Raw genomic sequence first — 13,733 nt, 5'->3', positions numbered from 1 at the left:
CATTGTAATAACTTTGTTACATTGTAACTGATAGAACATTTCTGAGGATATTGCATGGGATCATTTATTTAAAGGGACAGGTAAGTATTATTGGTTAATTAAGAATATTAAAGGACTTTTTTCGTGGTTATGTTTTTTGTTCAATTAAAATACTTTTTCTAAGTGTTTGTGTGTTTATTTACTTTTAACTCTTAAAGGAAATGGGTAAGGGGTACAAGTACCTCTATACTCATTTCTCCTGGGAGGGGGGGTGGGCATCTGGGGGGCCCCTTTTTAAAGGGGACTCCCAGATTCCACCATGAACCCCCCCCCCCCCCAGGAAATTGCGGCCTCCACCTCCACCGCCCATCGGAGGTGGAGAAGAGCCCCTTGTCCTTGGATTGGACAAGGGCTCGGAGGGGGAGGGGAAAGCTTGGCTGCCCCTCCCCTTCCGAGACCCCCCAATCCATGGACCATGCGGGCTGGTATAGTCAGGGTGCGGAGCCCCACGCGGCCGGTGCTCCGCATTCTGGCTATCCCAGCCTGCATGGGGGACAAGGGGTTAAAGAGGTCTGGGAGGGGGGACCCCACGTCGTTTTTTTTTATATTTCCCACACTCAGAACGAAGTAAGTAAAACTCTTCCCACTTGGGGGAATCTATGAAAATAATACACTATTGTTACCTGTGCTAAAAAACCTGACATTTTCCGCATTTAAAAGACATTTTCGCCCTTGAAACTTAAAAATCGATTTTCTCAAAAACTATAAGGTCTTTTTGAAAAAAAATGTTTTCCTCTGATTCCCACTGATCCCCTTAATATACCCTGGGAATTTGGTGTTCCTAAACTTTAAGCAGGCTTTGCTATTAACCGTTAAAGTCGGCGGGTTTTTAAATGTTTACATTTTTCCTTTGAAACTTTAACATCGATTTTCTCAAAAACTATAAGGTCTTTTTGAAAAAAAAATTTCGTCTTATTCCTTCTGATCTCCTTAACCACCTTAGCGGTATGGACGAGCTCAGCTCGTCCATTACCGCCAGAGGGTGCCGCTCAGGCCCTGCTGGGCCGATTTTGATGAAATAAAGAGCAGCACATGCAGCCGGCACTTTGCCAGCCGCGTGTGCTGCCCGATCGCCGCCGCTCTGCGGCGATCCGCCGCGAGCAGCGGCGAAAGAGGGTCCCCCCAGCCGCCTGAGCCCTGCGCAGCCGGAACAAATAGTTCCGGCCAGCGCTAAGGGCTGGATCGGAGGCGGCTGATGTCAGGACGTCGGCTGACGTCCATGACGTCACTCCGCTCATCGCCATGGCGACAGGAGAAGCCAAACACGGAAGGCTGCTCATTGCGGCCTTCCGTGTTACTTTTGGCCGCCGGAGGCGATCGGAAGAACGCCTCCGGAGCGCCATCTAGTGGGCATTTATGAAATAGTTTTTTTTTTATTTACAAAAAACCCTCATGCAGCCGCCCTGGCGATCTTAATAGAACGCCAGGGTGGTTAATATATTCTCCAAATTTGAGGCTCTTAGCATGTAAGGGGGCTTTGCTATTAACCCTTAAAGTCGGCGGCTACCTAACATTGATCCATGCGTCAACTTTTCCGCTTCGGGAGCATGGCCATACGCATTAATTTCGTAATACCCGTTGCAATGCGAAAATTACGCGAAAATTACGCTTACGCGAAATTTCGCGAAATCCTTCTTCATTACGATTATGTACTTACGGCCATAAACGTAATTACACTAAGTACGCGAAATTTCGCGAAATCGTAATTACGCCATTACGCTCATCTCTACCTCTAGCCAGTTGTACGCCGACAGACTGACTTCCGCAAACCCAGGACGACCAGGAGGGCAGCAAACAACACAAGCCGCAGCTAGTGCCCAAAAGGGAATGGTATCGGCAGTGTCCTTGGAGTGGGAAACACCCATGCAGCAGCAGCCCACAGAACAGCAAGCGTGCAGATCCACCTCCAACACCGATCGCCTGGAGAAGATGGTCAAGGACTATATGTCAGATGGCGTAGCTGTGTCGAACAATCCATCTGCACCCTTCAACTATTGGGTATCGAAGCTAGACACCTGGCACAAACTGGCAATGTACGCAATAGAGGTGCTGGCTTGCCCGGCAGCCAGCGTTATGTCGGAACGCTGTTTCAGTGCTGCCGGAGGCATCGTCACAGATCGGCGTATCCGCCTCTCCACAGAAAATGCAGACCGTCTGACTCAAATTAAAATGAATCAATCCTGGATTAGAAACGACTATGCAACACTCCCGGACCCCAACCAAGTAACATGAACAATGACCATCTGTGATGGGTTAGCGTTGCCAGTCCCTGTTTATTGAACCTCTCATCTTTATTACATTTATGACTGCATGGCGGCAAAAAGCATTGCTATATCCGCACGCTTTTTGTCCTCATGCAAGGCCTGGGTTGTTGTGTCTCAAAGCGTGGCCTTCTCCTCCTGCGCCTCCTCCTGTTACATCACGTGTGCTGCTGCTGGGTTAGCGTTTCCGGTCCCTGTTTATGGAACCTCTTATCTTTATTACATTTATGACTGCATGGCGGTACAAAGCATGCTATCCGCACGCTTCTTGTCCTCATGCAAGGCCTGGATTGTTGTGTCTCAAAAAGCGTGGCCTTCTCCTCCTGCGCCTCCTCCTGTTCCATCACGTGTGCTGCTGCTGGTGCTGGGTTAGCGTTACCGGTCCCTTTTCCTGGAACCTCTTCTCTGTATTACATGTATGACTGCATGGCAACAAAAAGCATGTTACCTGTGCAAAGAATCATGACATTTTCCACATTTAAAAGACAGTTTTTCCTTTGAAACTTTACAATCAATTTTCTCAAAAACTATAAGCTTTTTTTCAAAAAAAAAAATTTCTCTTGTACCCACTCCCAAGGTGCACATACCCTGCAAATTTGGGGTATGTAGCATGTAAGGAAGCTTTAAAAAGCACGAAAGTTCGGGTCCCCATTGACTTCCATTATGTTTGGAGTTCGGCGCGAACACCCGAACATCGCGGCGATGTTCGGCGAACGTTCGCGAACCCGAACATCTAGGTGTTCGCCCAACACTAGCGCTAAGTCCCCGCCGGCTCCGCTGCCCTCCCCGCCTCTCCCACATGTCACCCACATGTCACCCACATGTGGGTGACATGTGGGTGACAGATGTGGGCGGGGTGGACAGCGGGAGCTGCGGGGACTTAGCGTCCTGCACGGACGCGTAATTGCTGCGGCGGCTGAGCGGCGAGTGACGTCGGGTGCGGCGTAGTTACAATGTAACAAAGTTGTTACATTGTAATAACTTTGTTACATTGTAACTGATAGAACATTTCCGAGGATATTGCATGGGATCATTTATTTAAAGGGACAGGTAAGTATTATTGGTTAATTAAGAATATTAAAGGACTTTTTTCGTGGTTATGTTTTTTGTTCAATTAAAATACTTTTTCTAAGTGTTTGTGTGTTTATTTACTTTTAACTCTTAAAGGAAATGGGTAAGGGGTACAAGTACCTCTATACTCATTTCTCCTGGGAGGGGGGGTGGGCATCTGGGGGGCCCCTTTTTAAAGGGGACTCCCAGATTCCACCATGAACCCCCCCCCCCCCCCCCCAGGAAATTGCGGCCTCCACCTCCACCGCCCATCGGAGGTGGAGAAGAGCCCCTTGTCCTTGGATTGGACAAGGGCTCGGAGGGGGAGGGGAAAGCTTGGCTGCCCCTCCCCTTCCGAGACCCCCCAATCCATGGACCATGCGGGCTGGTATAGTCAGGGTGCGGAGCCCCACGCGGCCGGTGCTCCGCATTCTGGCTATCCCAGCCTGCATGGGGGACAAGGGGTTAAAGAGGTCTGGGAGGGGGGACCCCACGTCGTTTTTTTTTTATATTTCCCACACTCAGAACGAAGTAAGTAAAACTCTTCCCACTTGGGGGAATCTATGAAAATAATACACTATTGTTACCTGTGCAAAAAAAACCTGACATTTTCCGCATTTAAAAGACATTTTTGCCCTTGAAACTTTTTTTTTTTTAAAACATAATAATTCGGCTTCGGATTATTTCATTCCACACTATCCATGACGGCCTGGAGGGGGAATAGTATTTCATACGACTGGGACTTGTGCGGCAGCAGGATCAGCCATATACCAGCTGAATCCTGTGCCAAAGTCTCCAGCGCTGTTATCTCTCGTAAGCGTCGCAGGCTCCTTGTTATAACGCCCTCTAGTGGCACCTCTTATCTTATCACTGGAGGGCGTCATAACAAGGAGCCTGTGACTGGCCAGAACAGGAATCAATGCGTGGATCATGAAGCATGCAAAGTGCACACACCCCTGCTCTGCATATCCCAATGGGGACACGGGGGACAGAGAGGACATGTTCAAGGTATGGCTGTGTTTTACAATCGACACATGTATAAGCTGTCACCCCCACTTTGGGGCCATTTTTATTTGTCTCAAAAACTCGGCATATGTGTGGAGTATATAAGGTAAGTTACCAGCAGCTCAAAGCTGGTATTGAAAAAAACGGTTTTATTATTGGGGTGTGTTGTGTATAGAGTTGAGCTGAAATTTTCGTAATTTCGCATTACTATAATTACGCACGCGAAATTTGCGATTACGATGCGAAATTAGCGTAGCGAAATTGCCATTAAAATCGTAATTGAAAATACCGTAAGCGTAATTTTCAACGCGAAATTTCGCGTTTCGTTCATGCCGTAATTTCGCATTAAACGCTACCGTAATTTCGCGTTAAACCGTAACGCTCCGTATAATATAAAAAAGCCGCCGACTTTAAGGGTTAATAGCAAAGCCCCCTTAAATGCTAAGAGCCTCAGATTTGGAGAATATATTAAGGAGATCAGGAGGAATATGAGGAAAAATTTTTTTTCAAAAAGACCTTATAGTTTTTGAGAAAATCGATGTTAAAGTTTCAAAGTAAAAATGTATACATTTAAAAACCCGCCGACTTTAACGGTTAATAGCAAAGCCTGCTTAAAGTGTAGGAACACCAAATTCCTAGGGTATATTAAGGGGATCAGTGGGAATAAGAGGAAAAACATTTTTTTCAAAAAGACCTTATAGTTTTTGAGAAAATCGATTTTTAAGTTTCAAGGGCAAAAATGTCTTTTAAATGCGGAAAATGTCAGTTTTTTTTTGCACAGGTAACAATAGTGTATTATTTTCATAGATTCCCCCAAGTGGGAAGAGTTTTACTTACTTCGTTCTGAGTGTGGGAAATATAAAAAAAAACGACGTGGGGTCCCCCCTCCCAGACCTCTTTAACCCCTTGTCCCCCATGCAGGCTGGGATAGCCAGAATGCGGAGCACCGGCCGCGTGGGGCTCCGCACCCTGACTATACCAGCCCGCATGGTCCATGGATTGGGGGGTCTCGGAAGGGGAGGGGCAGCCAAGCTTTCTTCTCCCCCTCCGAGCCCTTGTCCAATCCAAGGACAAGGGGCTCTTCTCCACCTCCGATGGGCGGTGGAGGTGGAGGCCGTGATTTCCTGGGTGGGGGGTTCATGATGGAATCTGGGAGTCCCCTTTAAAAAGGGGTCCCCCAGATGCCCACCCCCCCTCCCAGGAGAAATGAGTATAGAGGTACTTGTACCCCTTACCCATTTCCTTTAAGAGTTAAAAGTAAATAAACACACAAACACATAGAAAAAGTATTTTAATTGAACAAAAAACATAACCACGAAAAAAGTCCTTTAATATTCTTAATTAACCATTAATACTTACCTGTCCCTTTAAATAAATGATCCCACGCAATATCCTCGGAAATGTTCTATCAGTTACAATGTAACAAAGTTATTACAATGTAACAACTTTGTTACATTGTAACTACGCCGCACCCGACGTCACTCACCGCCGCCGCCACGTCTGTGCTGCAGGACCCGACAGAGCTCTGAGCTATAGCTCAGAGCTCTCGAAAGCATCTTTGTATTTGGGCTCCAAGGAGCCCCATTGGTCCTTAGCAGACCAATGGGGTTCCTTCTGATTTGAAGGAACCCCATTGGTCTGCTAAGGACCAATGGGGCTCCTTGGAGCCCAAATACAAAGATGCTTCTCAGAGCTCTGAGCTATATAGCTCAGAGCTCTGTCGGGTCCGTGCAGGACGCTAAGTCCCCGCCGGCTCCGCTGCCCTCCCCGCCTCTCCCACATGTCACCCACATGTCACCCACATGTGGGTGACAGATGTGGGTGGGGTGGACAGCGGGAGCCGGCGGGGACTTAGCGTCCTGCAAGTCCCCGCCGTAAGTGTATGTGGCGGGTGAGCGGCGAGTGACGTCGGTTGCGGCGTAGTTACAATGTAACAAAGTTGTTACATTGTAATAACTTTGTTACATTGTAACTGATAGAACATTTCCGAGGATATTGCGTGGGATCATTTATTTAAAGGGACAGGTAAGTATTAATGGTTAATTAAGAATATTAAAGGACTTTTTTCGTGGTTATGTTTTTTGTTCAATTAAAATACTTTTTCTATGTGTTTGTGTGTTTATTTACTTTTAACTCTTAAAGGAAATGGGTAAGGGGTACAAGTACCTCTATACTCATTTCTCCTGGGAGGGGGGGTGGGCATCTGGGGGACCCCTTTTTAAAGGGGACTCCCAGATTCCACCATGAACCCCCCACCCAGGAAATCGCGGCCTCCACCTCCACCGCCCATCGGAGGTGGAGAAGAGCCCCTTGTCCTTGGATTGGACAAGGGCTCGGAGGGGGAGGGGAAAGCTTGGCTGCCCCTCCCTTCCGAGACCCCCAATCCATGGACCATGCGGGCTGGTATAGTCAGGGTGCGGAGCCCCACGCGGCCGGTGCTCCGCATTCTGGCTATCCCAGCCTGCATGGGGGACAAGGGGTTAAAGAGGTCTGGGAGGGGGGGACCCCACGTCGTTTTTTTTTTATATTTCCCACACTCAGAACGAAGTAAGTAAAACTCTTCCCACTTGGGGGAATCTATGAAAATAATACACTATTGTTACCTGTGCAAAAAAACCTGACATTTTCCGCATTTAAAAGACATTTTTGCCCTTGAAACTTAAAAATCGATTTTCTCAAAAACTATAAGGTCTTTTTGAAAAAAAAATGTTTCCTCTTATTCCCACTGATCCCCTTAATATACCCTAGGAATTTGGTGTTACTAAACTTTAAGCAGGCTTTGCTATTAACCGTTAAAGTCGGCGGGTTTTTAAATGTATACATTTTTACTTTGAAACTTTAACATCGATTTTCTCAAAAATTATAAGGTCTTTTTGAAAAAAAAATTTTTTCCTCTTATTCCTCCTGATCTCCTTAATATATTCTCCAAATTTGAGGCTTTTAGCATTTAAGGGGGCTTTGCTATTAACCCTTAAAGTCGGCGGCTTTTTTATATTATACGGAGCGTTACGGTTTAACGCGAAATTACGGTAGCGTTTAATGCGAAATTACGGCATGAACAAATAACCATTGTAATGCGAAAATTACGCGAAAATTATGCTTACGCGAAATTTCACGAAATCGTAATTAGGTCAGTACGCTCATCTCTAGTTGTGTACAGGTAGCGTGGGATACCAATGCATATCTGGTATTTCTAGATTAACCTACTGCAGACCGCCGCAGTATAAATCTACGGGGGGCAGGGTGCGCTGCGGTTTTGACCGGACGTAATCTCTACGTCCCATTTACCGCGCTCCCCCGCCCGTCCCCACCGCTGTCTGCGCTCGATTTGCGACGAAATCAGCTGCCCTGCCGCCTCTATCACGGCAGAGCACTGTGAGCCGGGCAGGAGCCGTTTTCATTGGCTCCTGGCCCTGTCATTCATGTAAGCCGTTCCCATTGGCTTACATGAAGTGACAGGGTCAGGAGCCAATGAAAGCGACTCCTGACTGGCGCACAGCGCTCTGCCGTCATACCGACGGCAGAGAGAGCAGCCTGCGGCGGGGACAGAGCGGCGTGACTGTCGGGAGCGGCGGATTTTAGTGGCGATTCGTCGGGAAGCAGCGCTTTACTGGACCAGCACCCTCTGGTCCTTAACCTGCCTGACGTTCTGATTCCCGCGGTCCTGCGGCCGCGAGAACGTTTTTTGAAATTTTTTTTTTAATTTATCATGTAGCTAGCCTAGCGCTAGCTACATGATTCCCCCCTCCCTGCGGCGTCCCTCCCACCCCTCCGATCGCCGCCGGCTCAATCACCCGCCCGGAAATCCCGTTCTGAACGGGATTTCCAGGAGGGCTTCCCCCGTCGCCATGGTGACGACCGCTGTGACGTCATGGACGTCATGGACGTCATGACGTCACAGGGAGTCCCGATCCACCCCTCAGTGCTGCCTGGCACTGATTGGCCAGGCAGCGCACGGGGTCTGGGGGGAAGGAGGCTGCATCGCGGCGGGTAGCGGCAGATCTGCGGCGGCGATCAGGCACAACACGCAGCAAGCAAAGTGCTTGCTGCGTGTTTAAAAAAAATGTATTCAAATCGGCCCAGCGGGGCCTGAGCGGCAACCTCTGGCGTCTCTGGACAAGCTTAGCTCGTCCAGAACGCCAGGGAGGTTAAGGGGGCAGAGGGTGCTGGTCCCAAAGTGGTTATGAAGAATCAGGGCTTTTACAAGCCATAATATTTTTTGTTAGTAAATGTAATTCTTTGAAAAAAAAAAAAATCTACAGAAAAAAAAAAATATTTCACTTTTTTTTTTTTTTTTTTTTTACATATTTCACTCAAAAATGTTGTTATATCTCCAGAAAAAGTACAACATTTTGTTTCAGTGTTCAAGTATTTATTATGGGGAAAAAAACAATATACAGTATAATATGTACGGTCTCATGTAAGTTTTCTTATAAAAAATCCTAAGTAAAGCTAATGAGTGAAAAATGTCTAAAACCTGCGTTTAGGACAAATCGGCTTGCAGGGAAAGGGTTAAACTTTATAGAGCTCATTTAACATACTGGGCACCTCCGAACTAGTGTTTATCCCAGCAAATATGCCTCTTCCTTTCTGAAAATTTGACTTCAGTCAAAAGTCAGAATTTGAAAGGAGTGATTATGGGGGTTGGGAGGAATGAGGGAAGGAATGAGGAGAGGAATGGACAACACACATGTATGTGGATCCAGCAGGAATATACCTCTGTGCTTGCCTTAGGTAGCTTTGCATCAGGTCAGGTATGCTTTATGTTTATTTGGTGTGGAAAATAATGTATTTATCCAATAGGGTCATTTTTAAGTAGACCTAAACTTAAAAGTTCAGAGTAATTAAAAAAAAGAAGAAGAATGTGGTCAGGAGAGTATTAAAAAGTTTTTAGCATTTGCCCAAGTGCTGTAACATGCCAGTCTAATAGTTTTAAAATTCTACAGCTGCAACCAAACATTGGGCTCTGGTATCAGTTGAGCATTCATTTACCATCACAGAGATTCTGTTGACACCATCACCCAGATACAAGGCTCCTGTTTAGCACCTTAATTATTTACTACTGCATTATGTAGGCATATACAGCTTTCAGACCATCCTAGTACATTCTTTGTTATCTGCCTTCGTAATTTAAAATTAGTTTGAACTTCTAATCCAAGTCCAAATTAAATAGCATAGCAAGTCCAGCAAAACAAAGATCAAGCACGAGTACACATTTATTTATACAAACTCAGCCATCCATGACCATTCTTAGGCCAGCTTTCTCAACCCAAAGAAGTATGCCCACATGCACACCCTTTCCCCAAAGTGCAGCTATCGCCCCTGCAATCACTCGTGTCAGTTAGCAGGAAGTGCGGTGCACAGTGGGGGGGACAAACATACTCAACTGCTTTATTTGCATCTTTCTTCTCATACCCTCCTGGGCCTCTGTTCTTCCTTGCCTTCTCTTCTGCTGCATCTCTTGCCTGCTGACACACACATTGTTGGCTCGTTGCTGCCACTTCTCCAATTTGAAGAACAAAGTTGGCCAATTAAACAGCTTGTTGATGCACCACAGACTAGATCAATCCACCTGTCACATTGGCAGTGGAGTGGAACTTTTTTGTCCCTTATGGAACCCCAGTTGAGAACGGCTGCCTTAGGCAAAGGCACCACTGGTCCCGTGGTAGTTTTCTCCTGATGTAATTATGCCACCATCTTCTTTTTATTATGTATAGGTGTTGAAGTGACTTATGCCACTGATGTCCAGCCTCGCCTCTTGCTATATACACGTGCTACCATAATACCCTCATAACAAATGGCCAAATTATTACACCCTATAATTAGTGATCCCATCATGTTCTGCTTATAAAATTAGAAGTTTCACACCCCTCCCTCCATAACAGGTGCTGTTTCTATACCTACTTTACCCATGACAAATATAGACATAATGACACTTCCATAAAAAGGTGGCCTTTATATCCTCCTTATAACAAGCACATACACAATTTCTTCCCTATAAAAAGCACACCCATACCTTGCCCACTCCAGGACAAGTGAAGCCAACATCTTCCTCTATAACAGGTACCACTATCATGTTTCTCCATATAACAAATGTTGGTTTTCGGTCACGTACTTTCCCCTCATGTAACAAGTACTACTAATTTCCCCCTTCCACCAGACAAATCTCTCTATTATACTTCACCCCAGTAAGTGTTCCCTGTGAAACAAGTGCAGTCATTATGTCCCCTACATAACAAGTGGTCATATTATGTTCCCTTGTAAAACAGGCACCATCAATAACACACAATGTATATAATGTGTTTCCATTATGTACCCAGGTGTTCTCTTCACGTGAACACTTGTTACATAGGTAGCTATGTAACAAGAGTCCACACTGGCTATCATTCATAAAAGTGTGTTCGGTAAAAAAAATCCGGGCGGGAAAATACCGCATTCGGTATTTTAGACTTCTGTGTGCTCATTCATAAAAATGTTTACAGTTGCGATAGCACTGCGGTGATTTCCCAAACTAGGCTGGCGGTAGGCTAGCGTAACATGAGAAGCTGCCTGAGTTGATACATTTTCTCCGTGCAGAGACAGCCTTACAATAAAAGCTTCCCTTTAGATGTGCATTTTTTAAAAATTGCCTCTGTTTGCCCTGAATCTGCGCTGAATCTGTCTATTAGCCTTTCTAAACAATCTATTTAATTGCCACAGCTTAGAAGAACTTCAAGAAATGTTACACATGCAGGCTTTCTGATGTGAAATATATCTGAAAACAGGTACCCAAGAGGTTAAAAAATACAGCCTGGGTATTCTGGAAAGCCTTTTTTGTTCTCCTCTCACTACTGCTGCCTGGTAGGTCTGTCTCCATTAACTTAGCTGTTATCCGCAGGCTTATCACTTCTTCCAAGGGAGCGGTATTCTCCGTCCTGATACCGCCTGCTCTAACCTTTATGAATTGACATTTAGTGACATGTGTTGAGATAATCCCGCACAAGGCGGTCATTTATCGCTCTCCTCGGGAATGTCAGCTTTTTATGCGGTAACAGTTTTTATGAATGGACATTTTGCTAAGTGCTCGGTAAAGTCAGCTGTTTTCAGCATTACCGCATGCGGGAATGCTTTATGAATGATAGCCAAAATATCCCCTGTAAACCAAATGTCACCATTTTATCTGTGTGTGCTCCCATTATATCCTCCTTAATAACAAGATGCCCCTTTTATAGCCTTCTGCGTAACAAGTACCTTGACATTTGGCGGAATATATTATCGATAATTATAATATCAGTAATATCTGTCCACAAATCTGTCCACAAAACCTGTCCAACCTACATTTCCGATCTTACTCAGAGGTGCACACCTAGCCGCTCACTCCGCTCTTCCAATGAACTTCGCCTAACCGCCCCCCGCATCACCCAGTCCCATGCACGCCTCCAGGACTTCTCAAGAGCTGCTCCAACACTATGGAACGCCCTACCTCCACCCATTACGGCAGCCCCCTCCTTCAACATCTTCAAGAAAGCCCTCAAAACTCACCTTTTCACTCTGGCCTACTACCCCTCACAAGTGCTCTAAACCTACAGCTGAACTCTGGTCCCCTACCATTCGTGTCCTTACCTCTATCTCTAGATTGTAAGCCTTTGGGCAGGATCCTCCTCCTTTTGTGCCCTACCTGATCTTGCACCTCCATTACTGTGAACGCATGCTATGCATCTGAGTGAACCTAACTTGCCTAATATCCATGCTCCATCCAGTGACTGACTAAGCATTACCTGGTACTCATACTATGGTGTGTGATCTGGTTTTCTTGTATTCCTGTATTGTCATATTGCTGTATGTCACCCCTAAATATTGTCTGTAACCTAAATTAATGTTCAGCGCTGCGTAATATGTTGGCGCTTTATAAATACAATAAATAAATAAAAAATAAATATCTTACCGATCTTCACACTCTCCCAACACTTATCTCCCCCTTTGGATGTGTATACTGAGCCTCCCCAACTCCAATCGTAACACTAAACCTCTCCTCTCCCTCACCTCCCCCTCTGCTACCTTTTCTCCTAACACTAACACTCAGGACTATATTATAATCAAGCCCCATTTTAATACTCTCGCACTAACCGACCAACCCTGGCATTTGATTTCGGCTAAAATGTAGCCAAGCTCATTATCATTCATTGTGCCTTCCCACTGCCATGTGAGTTTGGCTACATTACCATTCCGTGCGCTTGGCTATGTAATAGTCAAGCACCCATGCCCAAAGGCACCTCTTCTGAACCCCTTGGTAAACCATAATTGGAAATTGCAGTCTGATGTTTCCATATAATGACGGGTGTTTATCTTGCCCAAACGGACAATACGTTCCTGAAGCCTTTATATGACATTACAAAGGGAGGAGGAGAAGAAACATGGCCATGCTCAGGAAGGGCTGAAGTAAAGGGAAATGCAACACTGTCTTGAAGACAATGTAGCATTGGCAGGAGATGGAATGGATGGGCTTTGATTCCAAGAAGCCCAGCCAAACAGCAGAACACACTAGGGCTAAGATTTGTAAGTGCAATCTGTGCTGCTGAGTCAGAAAGGCAGTTTATAGTCATTATATTCTCTGCACTTTAAAAGATATACCTGTGCTATAAACATACAAACCTAATGTGCATTCCCATATCTAAATCATAAAAACTACAAATCTAACCTACTCTACAAATTATGTGTACAGCTCAGGTAGTGACCAGATTTTGCTTGGCTCAACCTGGGATGGAGGGGGTGCCACAAAATGAGCGTATCCATGACCACAGTGGAAAAATGGGCGTGTCAATGACATGGTGTGGGAGGAGCGAACTGCAACGTAACTCTATGGCAGTGGGCCAGAGTTTCCTCCCAAAACACAGATAGGCAATGTGACCCTAAAGGTAATTAGGTAATGTTCCTCAAACACACAAGAAAGCACTGTTCTTAAAATGATGTGGTGAAATGGGAGATTCGGATCATGGATGTCAGTCCATGACACATGACTATGTACTCTTTAAAGTGCTGTAGAAGATGGAAGTGCTACATAAATACATAATATTGATATGGCGGGACATTTTGCTTTGACTATGGCCAGCATTAGATTGTGAGGACAGTCAGTGACATGACTACATTCTCTGTAAAGTGCTGCCTTAGATGTCAGTGCTATTTAAATACATAATAATATCATAGGACATAAGACTCTATTGTCTGCGAAGTCTGCAGAAACTGCTGATGCTACAGTATTAGCATACCATAATCATGATCCCCCAAAATGCCAAATGCTGCAACAATAACCCCAGAGTAGCAAATGCGACTCTATGACCATCAAATAATAACTGCAGAAACCGTTACCTCTAACACATGAAATGCAGCAGAAAACAGTTA

General features: G+C 45.5%; 1 protein-coding gene across 3 annotated transcripts in view; it reads right to left on the bottom strand.

Annotated features, from left to right (window-relative positions):
- SHROOM4 (shroom family member 4) overlaps positions 1–13,733 on the bottom strand; it is a 517,479-nt gene that overhangs the window by 321,812 nt on the left and 181,934 nt on the right. The gene's annotated exons all lie outside the window — the stretch shown is intronic.

Source organism: Hyperolius riggenbachi, chromosome 8, assembly GCF_040937935.1.
Source record: "Hyperolius riggenbachi isolate aHypRig1 chromosome 8, aHypRig1.pri, whole genome shotgun sequence".
Taxonomy (NCBI): Eukaryota; Metazoa; Chordata; class Amphibia; order Anura; family Hyperoliidae; genus Hyperolius; species Hyperolius riggenbachi.
The sequence above is the reverse complement of the archived record's forward strand: the minus strand, read 5'-3'. Positions and strand labels throughout refer to the sequence as shown.